This window comes from Rattus norvegicus, chromosome Y, assembly GCF_021556685.1.
Source record: "Rattus norvegicus strain SHRSP/BbbUtx chromosome Y, alternate assembly SHRSP_T2T, whole genome shotgun sequence".
NCBI lineage: Eukaryota > Metazoa > Chordata > Mammalia > Rodentia > Muridae > Rattus > Rattus norvegicus.
Window position 1 is genome coordinate 16,317,664 of NC_141555.1, and position 15,549 is coordinate 16,333,212.

A 15,549-nucleotide genomic window follows, 5' to 3' on the forward strand; every position below is an offset into this window, starting at 1 on the left:
AGATAAGCCGCCGGCGTTCCTGGCCCATCATGGGATCCTCACAGTCTGTGGTCACGGCCTTGGAAACAGTGTTAAAGCAGAGGAACATCAAAATTGGAGGAGGAACACTTAAAAACTTTGTGAAGGAGGTGGAGAGGGTGGCGCCTTGGTTTGCCTGTTCAGGCTCGTTTACAATTGCCTCATGGAACAAACTTGGAAAAGACCTTGACAGAAAATTGGCGGAAGATGATCTGCGCCTAGGGACCAAAGCTATATGGAAGCTGGTCAAGAATTGTTTAAAGGATGAAACGTGTAAGGCAGCAGTAGTAGAAGGACAGGCCACTCTCCAGGTAGTCCGGGAAAATCTGTCAGAAACCGAACGTAGTGAGAGGTTGGGCGCGCGCAAGAAAAAAGACGTCCAAAGAAAGAAAAGGTGCCCTCCCGGTAAGTCCAAAGACAAGGGAGCGTTGAAATTTTCAGATTCCAGCACTTCCTCCTCTACACATAAACCAGGAGGGGGAGCCAGCCTATACCCTGTGAAAGAGCTAGAAGCGCTGAACCTCGACAGTTCTGAAAGGTCTGAAAATAAAACCTTAGACTCAGAGGAGGAGGCCGAGCTAGTGCTGTTAGTATTCTTGAAACCGCCGGTATAATTAAAACCACTAGTAAGGTGGCAGATGTTTTCCGAAAAATCCAAATTATCCTATTAAATAGAAGATTCCCTATATACATTACTCATATACGGGCCCATTCTGGACTCCCTGGCCCAATGAGTTCACAGAATGATTTGGCTGACAAAGCCACAAAAATGATAGCTGTGGCCCTGGCCTCTCCTTTAGAGGCCGCTAAAGCCTTTCATGGCAATTTCCATGTCACCTCAGAAACTTTACGCCGCCTCTTCTCTATAACTAGAAAAGAGGCACGTGATATAGTCACCCAATGCCAACAGTGCTGCCAGTTCCTCCCAGTTCCTCACATCGGGGTCAACCCAAGAGGAATACAGCCATTGCAAATCTGGCAAATGGATGTTACTCATAATTCTACTTTTGGAAAATTTCAGTATGTGCATGTATCTATAGACACATGTTCTGGCATTCTACATGCCACCCCACTTACAGGAGAAAAAAACAACACATGTCATTCAGCACTGCCTTGAAGCATGGAGTGCTTGGGGAAAGCCAAAATGTGTAAAAACTGACAATGGCCCCGCCTACACATCTCAAAAATTCCGTCAGTTTTGTGCTCAGATGCAGGTTACCCACCTGACGGGCCTGCCCTACAACCCTCAAGAGAGGGAATCATAGAGCGTGCTCATCGGACGCTCAAATCATATTTAATAAAACAAAGGAGGGGAATTATGATAGAACTCCCCCCAACACCCCGAGTGGCCACTGCTCTGGCCCTTTTTACCTTAAATTTTTTAAATCTTGATGAAGCTGGACAAACAGCGGCTGAGCGACATTGGTCAGAGCCCAAGAGGACAAAAGAATTAGTCAAATGGAAGGATGTATTAACAAATGAATGGAAAGGCCCGGATCCTGTTTTAATAAGATTCAGGGGAGCTGTCTGTGTTTTTCCACAGGACAATGAAAATCCCATATGGATCCCAGGACGACTTACTAGGAGCATCACAGCAAGTGATCAAGAAGGGACTGGGACTCCTGCACCTCCTCACTCTTCTTCCATGGATGCCAGCAACGGTGCAGGGCAAGCTACGATGGGGAATAATGTCAACCTTTCCACTCCCGATGCCGGTGATGTACCACTAACAGGGATTTAGGGTTGGCCTATTTACCTAAGGATCCACAGGTTGAACGACTAAAAGAAAATAGGACTATTCCCCTTAAGGGCAGCCTTTGTTTTGGCATATTCAACAAAACATCTTTTGATCTCCCTTGCATTATGTTATATAATCAATCTTCTGCTTGGTTAAGGGAGGCCACATGGGGAACTGGTGAGGAGGATGCCACAGTTCTCTATGGTGGTGGCCTTACATTGGGTTAATGGTAGCTGCACTGATCTTATGCCCATGGCGATGCTACTTGGAGGAAAGGGCGAAAAGGGACGGTTGTCATTTTCCTGGACGGGGAACATCAAACCTGCTGCCTCTGTCTGGACAGCTACTCATAAAAAATATCGCAGTAGTTACCCGCATGCCTCGCTTTATCCCGATCCCTGTTGATGCCCCGGGGACCATGACCTTATTTAGAGGAAAAAGAGATTTTGGTACTTCTGCAATTATTGCTGGCATTATTGCTACGACAGCAGTCGCTCCCTCGGTTACTGCCTCGGCATTGGCCTTGTCAAATTCAGTACAGACAACCCAAACTATCAACGATTTATCGGCCACCATCTCTGTGGCTCAGGACAGACAGGCCTCAGCCAATACTCAGATATAGGGAGGCCTTATGCTTGTCAACCAACGTATAGATCTGGTCCGAGAGCAATTAGACATTCTATGGCAACTGGCCCAGCTTGGCTGTGAGCAAAACTCCCAGGCCTTTGTGTCACCTCCATATAATATGACAAGTTTACCCGAGCTGCTAATCTGTCTAAGAGTCTTTCACAGCATCTGTTACAGAATTGGACCTCGGAGTTTGAACAGACACTTCAGGAGCTGAGAGCGACCATCATTCAAATAAATTCTACCTGACTGGACCTGTCTTTGACGGAGGGATTGTCTTCCTGGATCACCTCAGCAGTCTCTTATTTCAAGGAATGGGTGGGAGTGGGACTTTTTGGAGTGATCCTCTGCTGTGGATTAGTGTTACTCCTCTGGTTGCTTTGCAAATTGAGATCTCAAACAAGAAAGGACAAAGTAGTGATCGCCCAGGCGCTTGTAGCCCTTGAACAAGGAGCGTCAGCCGATATCTGGTTGACCATGCTCAAGCAACAGGTCGCCGGCTGGACAGCTCTTGCACTCCTAGAACCTCGGTTCATTGCACAGGATTCGAGTGTCCGGCTTGAGCAGCCCATGAGGGGTGACGAGCTTAGCATCGCACAGGGAAGTTCTACCAAATATGCTCCCTGGAAGGCATGTCATATTACATGAGGGTTTCTGCCCCAGTTTTCCCTCCCTCGAAAAATGGCAGTGCGACGGGTCGGGAGTGCCCTGGGTCCCAACAACAGCCTAAGGGTATCTCTCTTGTACAGGTTCGCCAACTTCGTACGAGGATATGACCTCTGTCTTCACCCTCCTATATCTGGGTGTCCTGTTTGCTTAAAAAAAAAAAAAAACAGAAAGGGGGTGATGTGAGGAGCTGTCCGAGGAGCTGTCCTCACAGAGATGTGAGGAGCTGTCCGAGGAGCTGTCCTCACATATGTGAGGAGCTGTCCTCACAAACTCCATTACAAGATGGCACCGGCATCCGGCAGAACGCACCTAGTAAAAAGGGCAATACGCAGGCGCCTGGTAACGTCCCTACTCAAAGGGACACGTACGTTTTGGTACGTCATCTGGCATAATTGGCAGCGACCAGTCAGAGAGTGACACGTCCTAGGCGAGGATAATTTCCTATATAAGGGACGGTTATTCCTCACTCTCCGTCTCCGCATTGTAAGCTTATGCTCTCCCTCTCAAGACGCATTAAAGCTTTTCTGTAGTAGGATCCTGTGTGTGCCGCGTCGTTCCTGCTGGCGAGACGTAGCGCGGGACAGCTTCAGCCTCATATATAGAAGAGGATGGCATTGTCCGGCATCAAGAAGATGAAAGGCCTTGGTCCTATGAAGTCTGTTTCCCTAGTGTAGGGAATGCCAGAGTGTTGAGGTGTGAGTGGGCAGGCGGGATTGGTAGCAAACTCACAGAAGCATGGGGAGGGTCGATGGGAGAGAGGAGAACCAGGAAAGGATATAACATTTGAATGTACATACATAAAATATCCAATTACAAAAGAAGGAAATGAGTGAGAAAGGAACAGGAGGCTTACCCTAAAGAAATGAGAGAGGTTCTAGATGCTTGTTTAACTTAAAAGATTTAAGAATCTTTGTTATGTATGAAAGCAAGCGTCAGCAGACTGTAGTATTTCATGTTTTTAAAGATATGTAATTGAAATAATAGTTCCATTTTCTTATATGAACACACAGAATCATTGGAAAGAAAAATAGACAGCTGTTTTTTTATTGGGTTTATTGGTTAAAGAATCACTGGCATATCTTCCAACAGAGCTTAAACCACTCTCAGAAAGGTTTTTATGGGATAAGACAGCAATAGATTTGGGTTAGTGTTGGGATACAGGTTTCTTCCATGTATTTTCAGTCACATACTAACATACTTTAAACTGTGAAAATATAAAACCATTAATTGATTGAATGAAATACTAAGAATATAAATCCTTACATGAAGCAGTACTGTCTGTGTATATGACTTTCACACTTAGAATAAAATTAGAAGATTAATTCATTTAAAAAATTGTTAAAATTGCTGTGGTATAGTGGTGGAATACAGCATCTAAAGTCTTACTGTCTGGGATGGAATCCTGGCTCTCCATTATCTAATTGTAAAGCAAATAAGAATATAAAGAGACAACTGGCTCTGAGAAAACACTATAAAATATAAAATGCCCTTATACATTCAAAAGAATACCATTAATATTTTAGATCTTCTAAAGGACATAAAGAAGATCATTTTAGGCTGGGTTCAAATTGCCATACAATATATTTAATTTAAAATTTAAAGTTCACACGTGTGAAGTTTTGTATGGTCAGAACTGTTTTCCAGCTAGCATGCATTAATCTTTTACCTGTCTTACCAAATTAATTCTAATTGACTGATTTTTATTGCAACCTACGAAGTTGCCAAATTTTTGTCTGTTCTGTGATAGCAACAACCATTTGTGTATGGGTGTATTTGTAAAACATGTAGAGCCAGAATAAATCTGATGTGTCATGGTGAATGGAATTGCAACAATAACTAAAGTTTACAGGATATATTTTGATATTACGTACATGCCTAAAGGAAACACAGTAGTACATATATTTTTTCAACATTTGTATGTAGATAATTTGAGATAAAAATGTAAAAGCATGTTATTTGAGAAAATGAGAATAACCAATTGCTAAAATGCCAGAAAATATAAGGGACTTATTCTGAATTGCAAGGGAATTCAAAATCACAAATTACAAGAGTATTTGATGAGATGGCTATTTTGTATGCAGTATTTCTATGTCACAGAATCCTACCCTTACTTTAGTACTCCTTGGTACATTAAAAAGTAAAATGACCAAATGACTTGTAGGACAGTTAAAGAAGAACCCAAATGCTATCCTTTTTAATTCTTTTAAAACTTATTTTGCATTAGACAAATATCTCCTTTAATAAGAGTAGAATGACTTTTTTCTAAAGTACTTTTGCTAACTTGAGACATTAAAAAATGAATTTTGCTTTCTTTTTCCAAAAGCCAATACCAATATACATGAAAAAAGTCCATTAGTAGTGAGAAAGATAATTGCTGCCGTTCTTCAATAATCATTACAATTGGTAAATGAAATTTTATCCAGGTGTTTCAGAATCAATCTAACTATTGTCATTTCTATCAGTAAATGTAGTAGAAACCATGATATAAACAAATGGAATTCACTGCTACAGTAAAATCTCAATAAAGTAAGACCATATCTGCAAGCTATAGGAACTTTTCCAAGCAATTCCAACTGACATACTTACACAATTTTTTTTATAATAAATGTAGTAAACAAAATGCAACCATGCATACAGTAATACCTTTGGCGTTATGTTCACATTAAATTCAAACTTTCTCTCTAGATATAGACTCTTATTAATTAATATATTATTATTTTGGAAGGAATAAAAGAGAATATGAATTGTGTTGGGTAGCAGGCAGCAATCAGAAGCATCAACCTCTTTGTGGTAATCTAATAGATATGAATTTCATTTCTTACATGAATGTTTAATCAAGATTCTTCCATTTTGATATTCCCAATCTCTTGATTTGTTTCCGGATATCACAGATACCATAAGGGTTGGAATAAATGTGTTCACTATGTCATGATAATAAACTTAGTCTTAGAAATTCCCTATCTGTTGCTACCTCTGAATAAGAAAGTTTGAATCAGGTCAAGCAACTTGAGATCACAGAGATGTAATCCTTCTCTAGTTAGGATTTGCACACTTTTGTCCATAATACCATGTCTTAGCCAGATATTCTATTGCTGCTATGAAATATCATAACCAAAAGGGAAAATGGAAAGTTGGGGAAGAAAGTGTTTATTTCAGTTTATGTTTTATTTCTTTAAATTTTATTTAATAGAATATTACAATCCAGATTTCATCCATATCCCAGCCCATACTGTGACTGTTCTACATCCCATACCTACTACCCTCCTCCCCATCTGAATGAAGCTGTTTCTCACCAACCTCCAGTCTACCATACTTCTGCACTCCCTGGGGACTCAAGTCTCTTGAGGGTTATGTGCATCTTGTCTTGTTGTGTCCAGAATCAGCACTCCAGTCTTAGGGACCTCATATTAGCTGGTGCATGATCCTGCATTGATGGCTCAGTGACTGAAAAAAACACTGGGGTCCGGGTTAGATAACACTGCTGGCCCTCATTCAGACTTGCTCTCCTCCTCAGCTTCCTCCAGCTTTTCACTAGTTCGACCACCGGTCTTGGCATCTTCTGTTCATTGGCTGAGTGTAATTGTCTGCATCTAACTCTTTCAGCTCCTTGTTGGGTCTTTCTGAAGGCAGACATGTCAGGTCTGTTTTGTGAACATGACAAAGCATGAATAATAGTGTCAGGCCTTGCGGTTCTCTACTTAATGTGATTCTAAGATATGGTGGGTCACTGGAATTCCTTTTACTCAGGCTCTTCTCTGGTTTTGTCCCTGAAGTTCTTTCAAAGAGGACCAAATATGGGTCCGAATTTTGATTTGTGGATGGCAACCTGATCCCTCACTTGATGCTCTCTTTTCCTCATGGAGGTAGATTCTACAAGTTCCCTCTACCTACTCCTGGACATTTCACTGAGTCCTGATAATCTCTCTCTTCTCAGGTCTCTCCAATATTCTAGAGCCACCCCACTCCTCCAACCTTTTAGTTCCTGAGGTTGCCTGTTTCCATTCATTCTTCTGGCACTCAGGGCTTCAGTCCTACTCCCGACCAATACCTTACCATGTTCGCCTCTTTCCCTTACAGTTTCTTTTCTCACCCAGGTCCCTCACTCTTCTCTCCTGAGGTTCATTTCTTCTCCCTCTCAAGTAGGATTGAGATTCTTCTTTGGCTGTTCAGCTTGTTAAACTTTTATTTATCCTTTTATAAATTTGGATATTTTTTTACATTTAAAATATGATACACTTTCCCAGTTTTCCAGTCACAAGGCTCCCATCGCTTCTCCCACCAGTTCTTCTATAAAGGTGTTCCCCTTCAAAAACTTCTCCCTTCCCCATCACCCCCGGACATTACCCTACACTGGGGGTTACAGGTTAGGTAGGCCTAAGAGCTTCCCCTGCCATTGATGTCCTACAAGCCCATTCTCTGCTACATATGCAGTTGGAGCCCTAGTTCTGTCCATGTACAATCTTTGAATAGTGGTTTAGTAACAGAAAATTTTGGGTCGTTGTTACTGTTGTTCTTATGGGCTTGAAAGCCCATTCAGTCCTGGTAATCCGTTCACCAAATTTACTAATAAGAGAATCGTTTGCATTCCATTGGTTTGCCAATAATTCTCACATTTGTATTTCACATGCTCTACCTGGGTCTCTCAGGAAAGATCCGTATCCATATCCTGGCAACATGCACTTCTTAGCGTCATCCATCTTATGTAGTTTTGTGTCAGATCTATTTATCTACCTATCTATCTATCTATCTATCTATCTATCTATCTACCTATCTATCTCTATCTGTTGTTCTATCGTATATACATATACATATACACATACACACACACACACATATATATACATATATATATATACATATATATATATATATATGTGTGTATATATATATATATATATATATATATATATATATATTTGGTGGCCCCAACAGCTATGCGTTTAGGTGGAATTTTAGGATGGATTCTGTGCAACTAGTTCACAAAATGTAGAATCAGCAAAGGCCAGTGCCAATCAGACTCCCTCCTGTTATTATGAACCTATTGAAGTTGAGGTTTCTTTGGACATCAAGCCATTCCACTTCCTGCCCATCCTCCTGAGTCTTGTGTTTGGCCTGAAGAAATAATCATGGTAAAATCTCCAAAACCCTTAAGTCTGGCCCTGCGAACAGTAACGTAATTATTATTGAACTGATAACTAATGGGACTAGATATCTGCATTCTACAGTCCATGACATCCTTTGCTTTACTGCTGTCTCATAATTTTTGGATAAAATAAAGATATGGGAATTATCACTTGAATTAGGTACCCAATATTTACACAGTTATTTTCACTCTACTGCTGGGCATTCTTTGTTGCTTATTAATTCTAAAGAATGGAATTTCAAAACAGAATTTTTTGAGTACACATTCAGGAATGTATACATAAGTCTCCTATAAGGAAAGTACAATACGAAAATGAAATACAATATTAAATCAATTAAAGGTCTGTAGGGAAAATACTGACCTTTGGAAACAGAGAAAACCTAAGAAATTGAAGTGTATGTCACAGGAATGGACCTGGGAACAGAATTCTTATCCAGAATAAACCTTCAACCCATGTTCCTACACCTTTTCTACCCATGCCTGACTAATTTTCTCCATTCAGAAACCACTGATAAAGGAAAAAAAGTCTCTAGCTTTAGAGAGAACAGGAGACATACCTGGAAAAGGCACTCTCGAAACTGGTCAATGTAAGGAAAGCTGTTCAGCATGTAGGCCAGGACAGTTCACAGAGACATCATCATTAGGCCCTCCCTGAAAAATATCTTGTATCCCGGAGATCCCTATATTTTTCTATGATGTCACAAGTGTTGTCGTGACTGCCACTGCCTCTCATATATTCCTTAAGTACCTCTAGGGTTTACTAATTGGCCTCTAATTCAGAGTAAACATCAATTTGAAAGGGTGAACAAAGAGGATGAAAAGATCAGATATGTGGAGAACAAAGGAAGCTCGCCTTCTGTCTTGGTATAAAAAGGAAGAAATACATGGTCCTTTGTACAACTCAGTGAGTACTTGGTAGGAATTTAGTGGGATCTGAGCCTCCCACCTATGGGAATCAGGAACTGGGAGCCTCTCAGAGGCATCTGTACTTCCCTGTTCTTATGGATCCTGAAAATCAAACAGTTTATATCTACCTGTCTCTCAGAGCATGTAACCACTAATAAAGCAAAGAGAAGTCTCTAGCTTTAGAGAGATGGAGTTCATAAAGGTTTCCACTGAATCACAGGAGTCATACCAGGAAAGGGCACCCTCAAATCTTGTCAATGTAAGGAAAGCTGTTTAGCAGGTAGGCCCTCATGGCAGTTCTCAGTGACATCATGATTAGGATCTGCCTGAAAAATCTCTTGCAAACTGGAGAGCTTTATCTTCTTCTATGATGTCACAAGTGTTGTCATGATTGCATCTGCCTCTTAGGTATTCCTTCAGAACCTCTAAGGGTTAGTAATTGCCATCTGATTCAGAGTAAACAGCCATTTGGGAGTGAGAACAACGAGGATGAAGAGATCAGAAATGGGGAGAAGAAATGTGCCTTTATGTCGTGGTCTAAAAAAGGAAGATGTGTTCTTGGGAAAGCTCAGTGACTCCTTGTTAGGGGTTGAGTGTTATTGCTGAACAGATAGCATTGATCTGAGCCTTTCACATATGGGAATCAAGAGCTGGGGTCCTCTCAGAAGCATCTGGACATCTCTGTTCTTAGGGTTCCTGGAAGTCAGAGAGTTTATATCATTTGTTTATCTATTCCAAAAGCAAAGTGTTGGGAAGGGCACAGTTTTTTTTTCCTGAGAGCTCATGGTCTTTATTCTTTTTGTCCAAAAGAAAAAAGTTCCTCAGGAAGAAGGGAAAGAGAAGTATTGTGTCCTCTGCTCAGAGTAAACTTCTCCATGCTTTGGATTCCAATAGTGCAATTTGTATCTGACCCTCATATTTGGGAGAGAGAAGTGCATCTAGTTGAGACTTCATCATCTCTGTCTTTCCACTAGTATTACTCTAAATAACACTTTAGATTTCTGAGTCAATAGGCATAATTAGTTGACAGTTTTCTTATCTTTTATATCTTTCTTTTATTTATTTTTTAGCAAATTTTAGTGCTTTCTTAAACTGGATGTTTCAATATTTACATGTAAAATATTATTTTCTTTCTCATTTTCTTTCCCATAAATCCCTACCTATTCACTATCCCTTCTTTAACCACACTTTCTGTCCCTTGACAATCCCTTGAACTAGAAGACAATCCTAGGTTGGATCAAGGGCTTCTCCTTCCATTGGTGCCCATCAATGCCATCTTCTGCCACATATTCATTTAGGAAAATTGGCCAGTCTGTGTAAAGTCTTTGAATATTGCTCTAGTACCAGGAAGATCTGGTTCATTGGCAAAGTTGTTCTTATGGTGTTGAAAGGACCTTCAACTCTGATAATCCTTTCTCAAAATCTACCAAAAAGAGGTCCGTTTTCAGTTTACTTGTTTGCCACTAGCATTCACTTCTGTATTTGACATGCTCTAGCTGTGTCTCTCAAGATATATCTACATCTGGTGGCCTTCAGAATGCATTTCTTAGCTTCATAAAACGTATCTAGTTTTGGTGGCTGATGTATATATATATACTTTTGATGACACCTATGGTTATGAAGTTGGGTGGAATTTTAAAATGAAATCTGGGCAACTAGGTCAAGAAGGTAGAATCCACAAATAGCATTGCAAAATAGACTCTCTCCTGTTCTTATGAACCTATTGAAGTTGAGGTTTCAGTACTCCAGAAGCCATTCTTCTTTCTGCCCATCCTCCTATATCTTATGTTTGGCCTTAAGAAAGAATCATGGTAAAACATCCTAAACCCTTAAATCAGGCCCTGAGACACTGGAATGTAAATATTGCAGATGATATCAAAAGCGACTAGAGAAGAGAATTGTATGCTCCATGGGTTCTTTGCTTTACTGATATCTGGAAATTTTGGATAAAATAGGATGTCGAAGTTTATCATTTGATGTCGGTATACCATATTTACTCTGTTATACTCAGTCTACAGCTTTGCCCCTTTGTTGAGAAATCAGTGCAAAAAATGGAATTGGAAATCCAATTTTATGAGTACACATTCAGGTACTATTATAAAATCACCAATGAAGGAATATACAATAAGAAGTGAAATACAATATTCATTCAACTAAAGGTCTGTAGAGAAAATACTGGCCTTTGGAGAACAGAGAAATCCTAGAAATTGAACTGTATTTTATAGTGATGAACCTGGGAACAAAATAGTATCTAGGAGAATCTCCTACACGCCATTTTCCTAAATATTTTCTACCCATGCCAACTCCATGACCAAATTTCACCATTCTGAGCATGTAACCAATAATGAAGCAAAGAGAAGTTTGCAGCTTTAGAGAGATGGGGTTCATAAAGGTTTCCACTGTGTCACAAGAGACATACCAGGAAATGTCACCCTTGTATCTGGTTCATATAAGGAAAGCTGTTTAGCAGGTAGGCTATGGCAGGTGTCAGTGACATCATCATTAGGCCCCCCCTTGAAAACTCTATTGTAACCTGGAGATCCCTAGCTTTTTCTCTGATGTCCCAAGTGTTGTTGAGACTGCAACTCTCTTTCAGTTATTCCTTCTGGACCTCTAGGGTTTACTAATTGGCCTGTAATTCAGAGTAAACAGCCATTTGACAGGGAGAACAAAGAGCATGTAAAGACCAGAGAAAGGAGAAGGAAGTTTTTCTTCTGTCTTGGTATTAAAAAAAAGGAAGAAATAGATGGTCCTTGGGAAAGCTCTGTGAGTCCTTGGTACAGATTGAGTGGGTTCGCTGAAGAGATAGCCTTGGTCTGAACCTTTCACATATGGGAATCACAGCTGCGAGCCTCTCAGAAGCATCTGGACTTCTCAGTTCTTATGGCTTCTGGAAGTCAGACATATTATATCATTCATTTCTTTATTCCAAAAGCCAAGTGTTTGGAAGGTCACAGATGTTTTCCTGAGAGCTCATGGCATTTATTTTTTTTTGTCAATTATAAAAAAGTCTTAAATAAGAAGGGAAAGACAAGTATTGTGTCCTCTGCTCAGTGTAAACTCCTCCGTGCTTTGAATACCAATAGTGCATTTTGTTTCTTACACTAATATCTGGGAGAGAGAAGTGCTTCTAGTTGAGACTTCATCATCTCAGTCTTTCCAGTAGTATTTACACTGACTAACACTTTAGATTTCTGAGTCAATTGGTGAGATAAGCTTGCAGTTTTCCTTTCTTTTATTTCTTCCATTTTTTAAATTTTTTTACCATAACTCTCAAATCTCATCCCGGGAGACGATGTATATTAGACCCATCAGATGAAATGAAGAATTAAAAAACTCTCCTAGGGATGAAAGTGGTAAGGAAATCACATAGATGTATCATAAATGCAGTGCCAAGAGCAATATTCAGACTAGTCTCAGGAGATGCTGCCTTCTTCAGAGACCACAGACCATTAGTGGAATATGATTTAGTACTAAACTGGGAAGGGAAAATGATGGTTGATATTGTTCTAATAGATCTCACAACATTAAAAAGTGTTTCTTACAGATCATTGAATGATTATTGTAAAGCAAACTCCCAGAATGAACTTATGAGACCCAACATCACCCTGTGAAAAAATGTGTGAAAGAAGAAATTCTGTGTCTCTCCAGGGACAAACTGTTGCTTTCAAACCAACAGTAAAGTGTCCATTCTATGAATGATACATAGACATATGCACATTATAGCAGGATGGATACAGAGTTTCTTCAGGTCCATGAATGAGGTATTCAGCAGTTGACCTGGCTCAGCAATAAAGGTAATTTTTGCCAACTCTTGAGATCTGAGCTCCTTCACTAGGAGCTCCATGATTGAAGGAAAGAACAAAATTCAGACAACTTGTCTCAGATTTTTATGTAGTTCAGGTTTCCTGGTCTTGGTTCTCAGAAGGAAAGACATCTTGTTTTCCATTTCTTGTTTATCCTATAATCATTCTCTCTGATGCACTCATGCAAATATGTTACTGTGCATTTCATTGATAGGTTACTTCAAATTGCTATTTGAATTCTGTTACCAAGAACTAAAGAAAATAAGAAGCACTGTATCAAAGCATCATTTGAAAATCAGACTAAGGGAATGTGGCCATTGGAAATATGTAACTGAGGTGAAACTCTTACTAGAGACAAACTGCCGTATAAGGTCTTCTCTAGATACCTAGTGTAGTAGTTGGTGTTCCCAACAGATAGTAAAGATTGAATCTCTCTGTACAGAGGAATGTACACAATGGCACAAAGGAATGATCACAATGATCACAGACTATGGACTACATAATTTAACAATGGCTGACTATTTTTAATGTCCTAGAATCCATTACTTTATTAGTCCAAAAGGCTAGATGTCTCCACTGGTCATTGGTATATGGATAAATCTTCAATATGTAGATTCTAATGACTGGGAGGTTGGGTAGCATCATGAGTGCAAACATGAAAAAGTAAAAGCTTCTTTCTTCCCTTTTTTCTCTGGGGATTCAAATAGAATGCATGGTTAAGAATACATTGGGATTGCCATTCTCAAATTGACCAGTATCTTCAACTGAACTTTCTTTCCTGAGAAGCTGCACCCTGTCTGCATGGCTCAGGTGTATATGAACTGCAAGATCTAGTCTGAGAAGGCAGTCCTGTTCATCGATCCCACGTGCCCCTATTTCAGAAAAACCCAAGACATCCTCAATCAAATGCTTTGCAAACATGGTCTTCTGGGATTTGTAGACATTACTTCTACTAACAAACCAATGCGATTCAAGATTACTTACAACAGCTCACTGGAGTGAGAAAAGTTCCTTGAGTATTCATAGGTAAAGAAAGACTGCATAGGCAGATGCAGTGATCTAATCTACCTGCAACAGAATGGGGAGCTGATGACGTGGCTGAAGCAGACTGGATCACTGCAGTTATAAAAGGGGTGGCAGTAAAAGCCCATGCTGACAGCAGATATTCAACCATGCTGAAGCCAAGCTGAGAGTTGATGTGTGTCACAGAGGATTTCAGTATTTCCTTATGATTGGGATTTTCAACAAATTGGCTTTTATTCTATTCCTCAGTGCAAAAATCTATTGCTGTTTGCCTCAAACCATAGGGTAGGGAAACTTAAGAGACAACAGAGGTTTGATTATCCAGTCTTCATGTGCTGACGTGTCTCTACCTCTAAGTCCATGTTTCACAATCCAGTGCGTTTAAATCTCCTGGGAATCAGTTACTGTTTCTCTAACATGCTGGTCTGCTGAAGTCATTTTACAGAAGTCCACCTCCTAGTAATTATTAAAGCAATGAATATTGTGGAGTTGTTTATAATCTACACACAGGCCTTTGTTGCCCCAAGTGTAGGGAGTGGCGTGGCAAAACAAAGATGGCACCGACAGCCAGCCCCATCTGAATGTAAACAATTTACTGCGCATGCACAGGCTTGTCCCTTTGTCAGGGCGGCTGTATGATCTGGCACCCTCTTGTGGTGAAAAATAGTACTGCACATGTGCCAGTTTTGCACCTAGTGTCAGTTGGCGGGTAATATGCTAATGAGGGGATGGTACCATATGGAGGTGTTATTCGTTCTCTGCCAATCCCTGTAGGATAAGTAGTGGGGTGATAGTGGGGTGATAGTGGGGTGACCTGTGCCCCACCAATCCCTGAGAGATTATTACCATACTGTTGTGTATATAAGGCAATCGAATTTGCCGCTTGTGGTCCCCGTGTCAACAAAGAAGGTGTTCTGCAGTAAAGGCTGTTGAGAAGAATAAAACCGTGTTGCGTCTTCCTTGCCGGCCAAGGTGGGTGTGACAAGTGGTGGCCTTGTACGGGGACCCGAGGACATCCTCCTTGATTTCAGAACCCTTCAGTTCCAGGATGGCGATGTCAAAAATTTCCCGGTAAGGGACGAGAAAGTACTCTGGAGGTAAGCAAAGAAGATGAAAGCCTTGGTATAGAGGCTGAAAGGTTTGTAAACAACGGCAATGTTGGTTCCAATGGATCCTTTGTGGGTAAGGCCTGTAATTTTGTTTATTATTTTCTTTGTGTGGGAAGCTGTTAGAGCCCTTAGAACAGGTCAGAAGGTCCTTGCAGAGAAACAAGAAAGTATGTCGGAGGGAAAAAAGATCTCGAAAGAAAAAAAAAGGAGATAAAAGGAACAGAGAGAAGGCAGAGATAAAAAAAGACAATAATCAGGACCAGGAAACAAATAAGATATATTCTTCTTTAAAAGCCTTGACCTTAGAAATGTCAGACAATCTAGAAAGCATCACCAACAGCTTAGAGAAAGTGAAACTAAAGGTAGAACCATCGTGTCCCGGGCCTCCCTGAAGAGCAACAAAAGGAAGAACATGACTCTACCTCAGTTCCACCACCAGACTCGTATTGACCCCTTGAATGGGAACTCAGGTGGTGGATACAGAGTTTAAAGTCCCCAGTAAGCAGAATT

At 40.4% G+C, this 15,549-nt stretch overlaps 1 pseudogene; it reads left to right on the plus strand.

Moving 5' to 3' along the window:
- Positions 1-13,708: 13,708 nt before the first annotated feature.
- Positions 13,709-14,035, plus strand: LOC147997971 (glutaredoxin-1 pseudogene; annotated as a pseudogene).
- Positions 14,036-15,549: the final 1,514 nt, after the last annotated feature.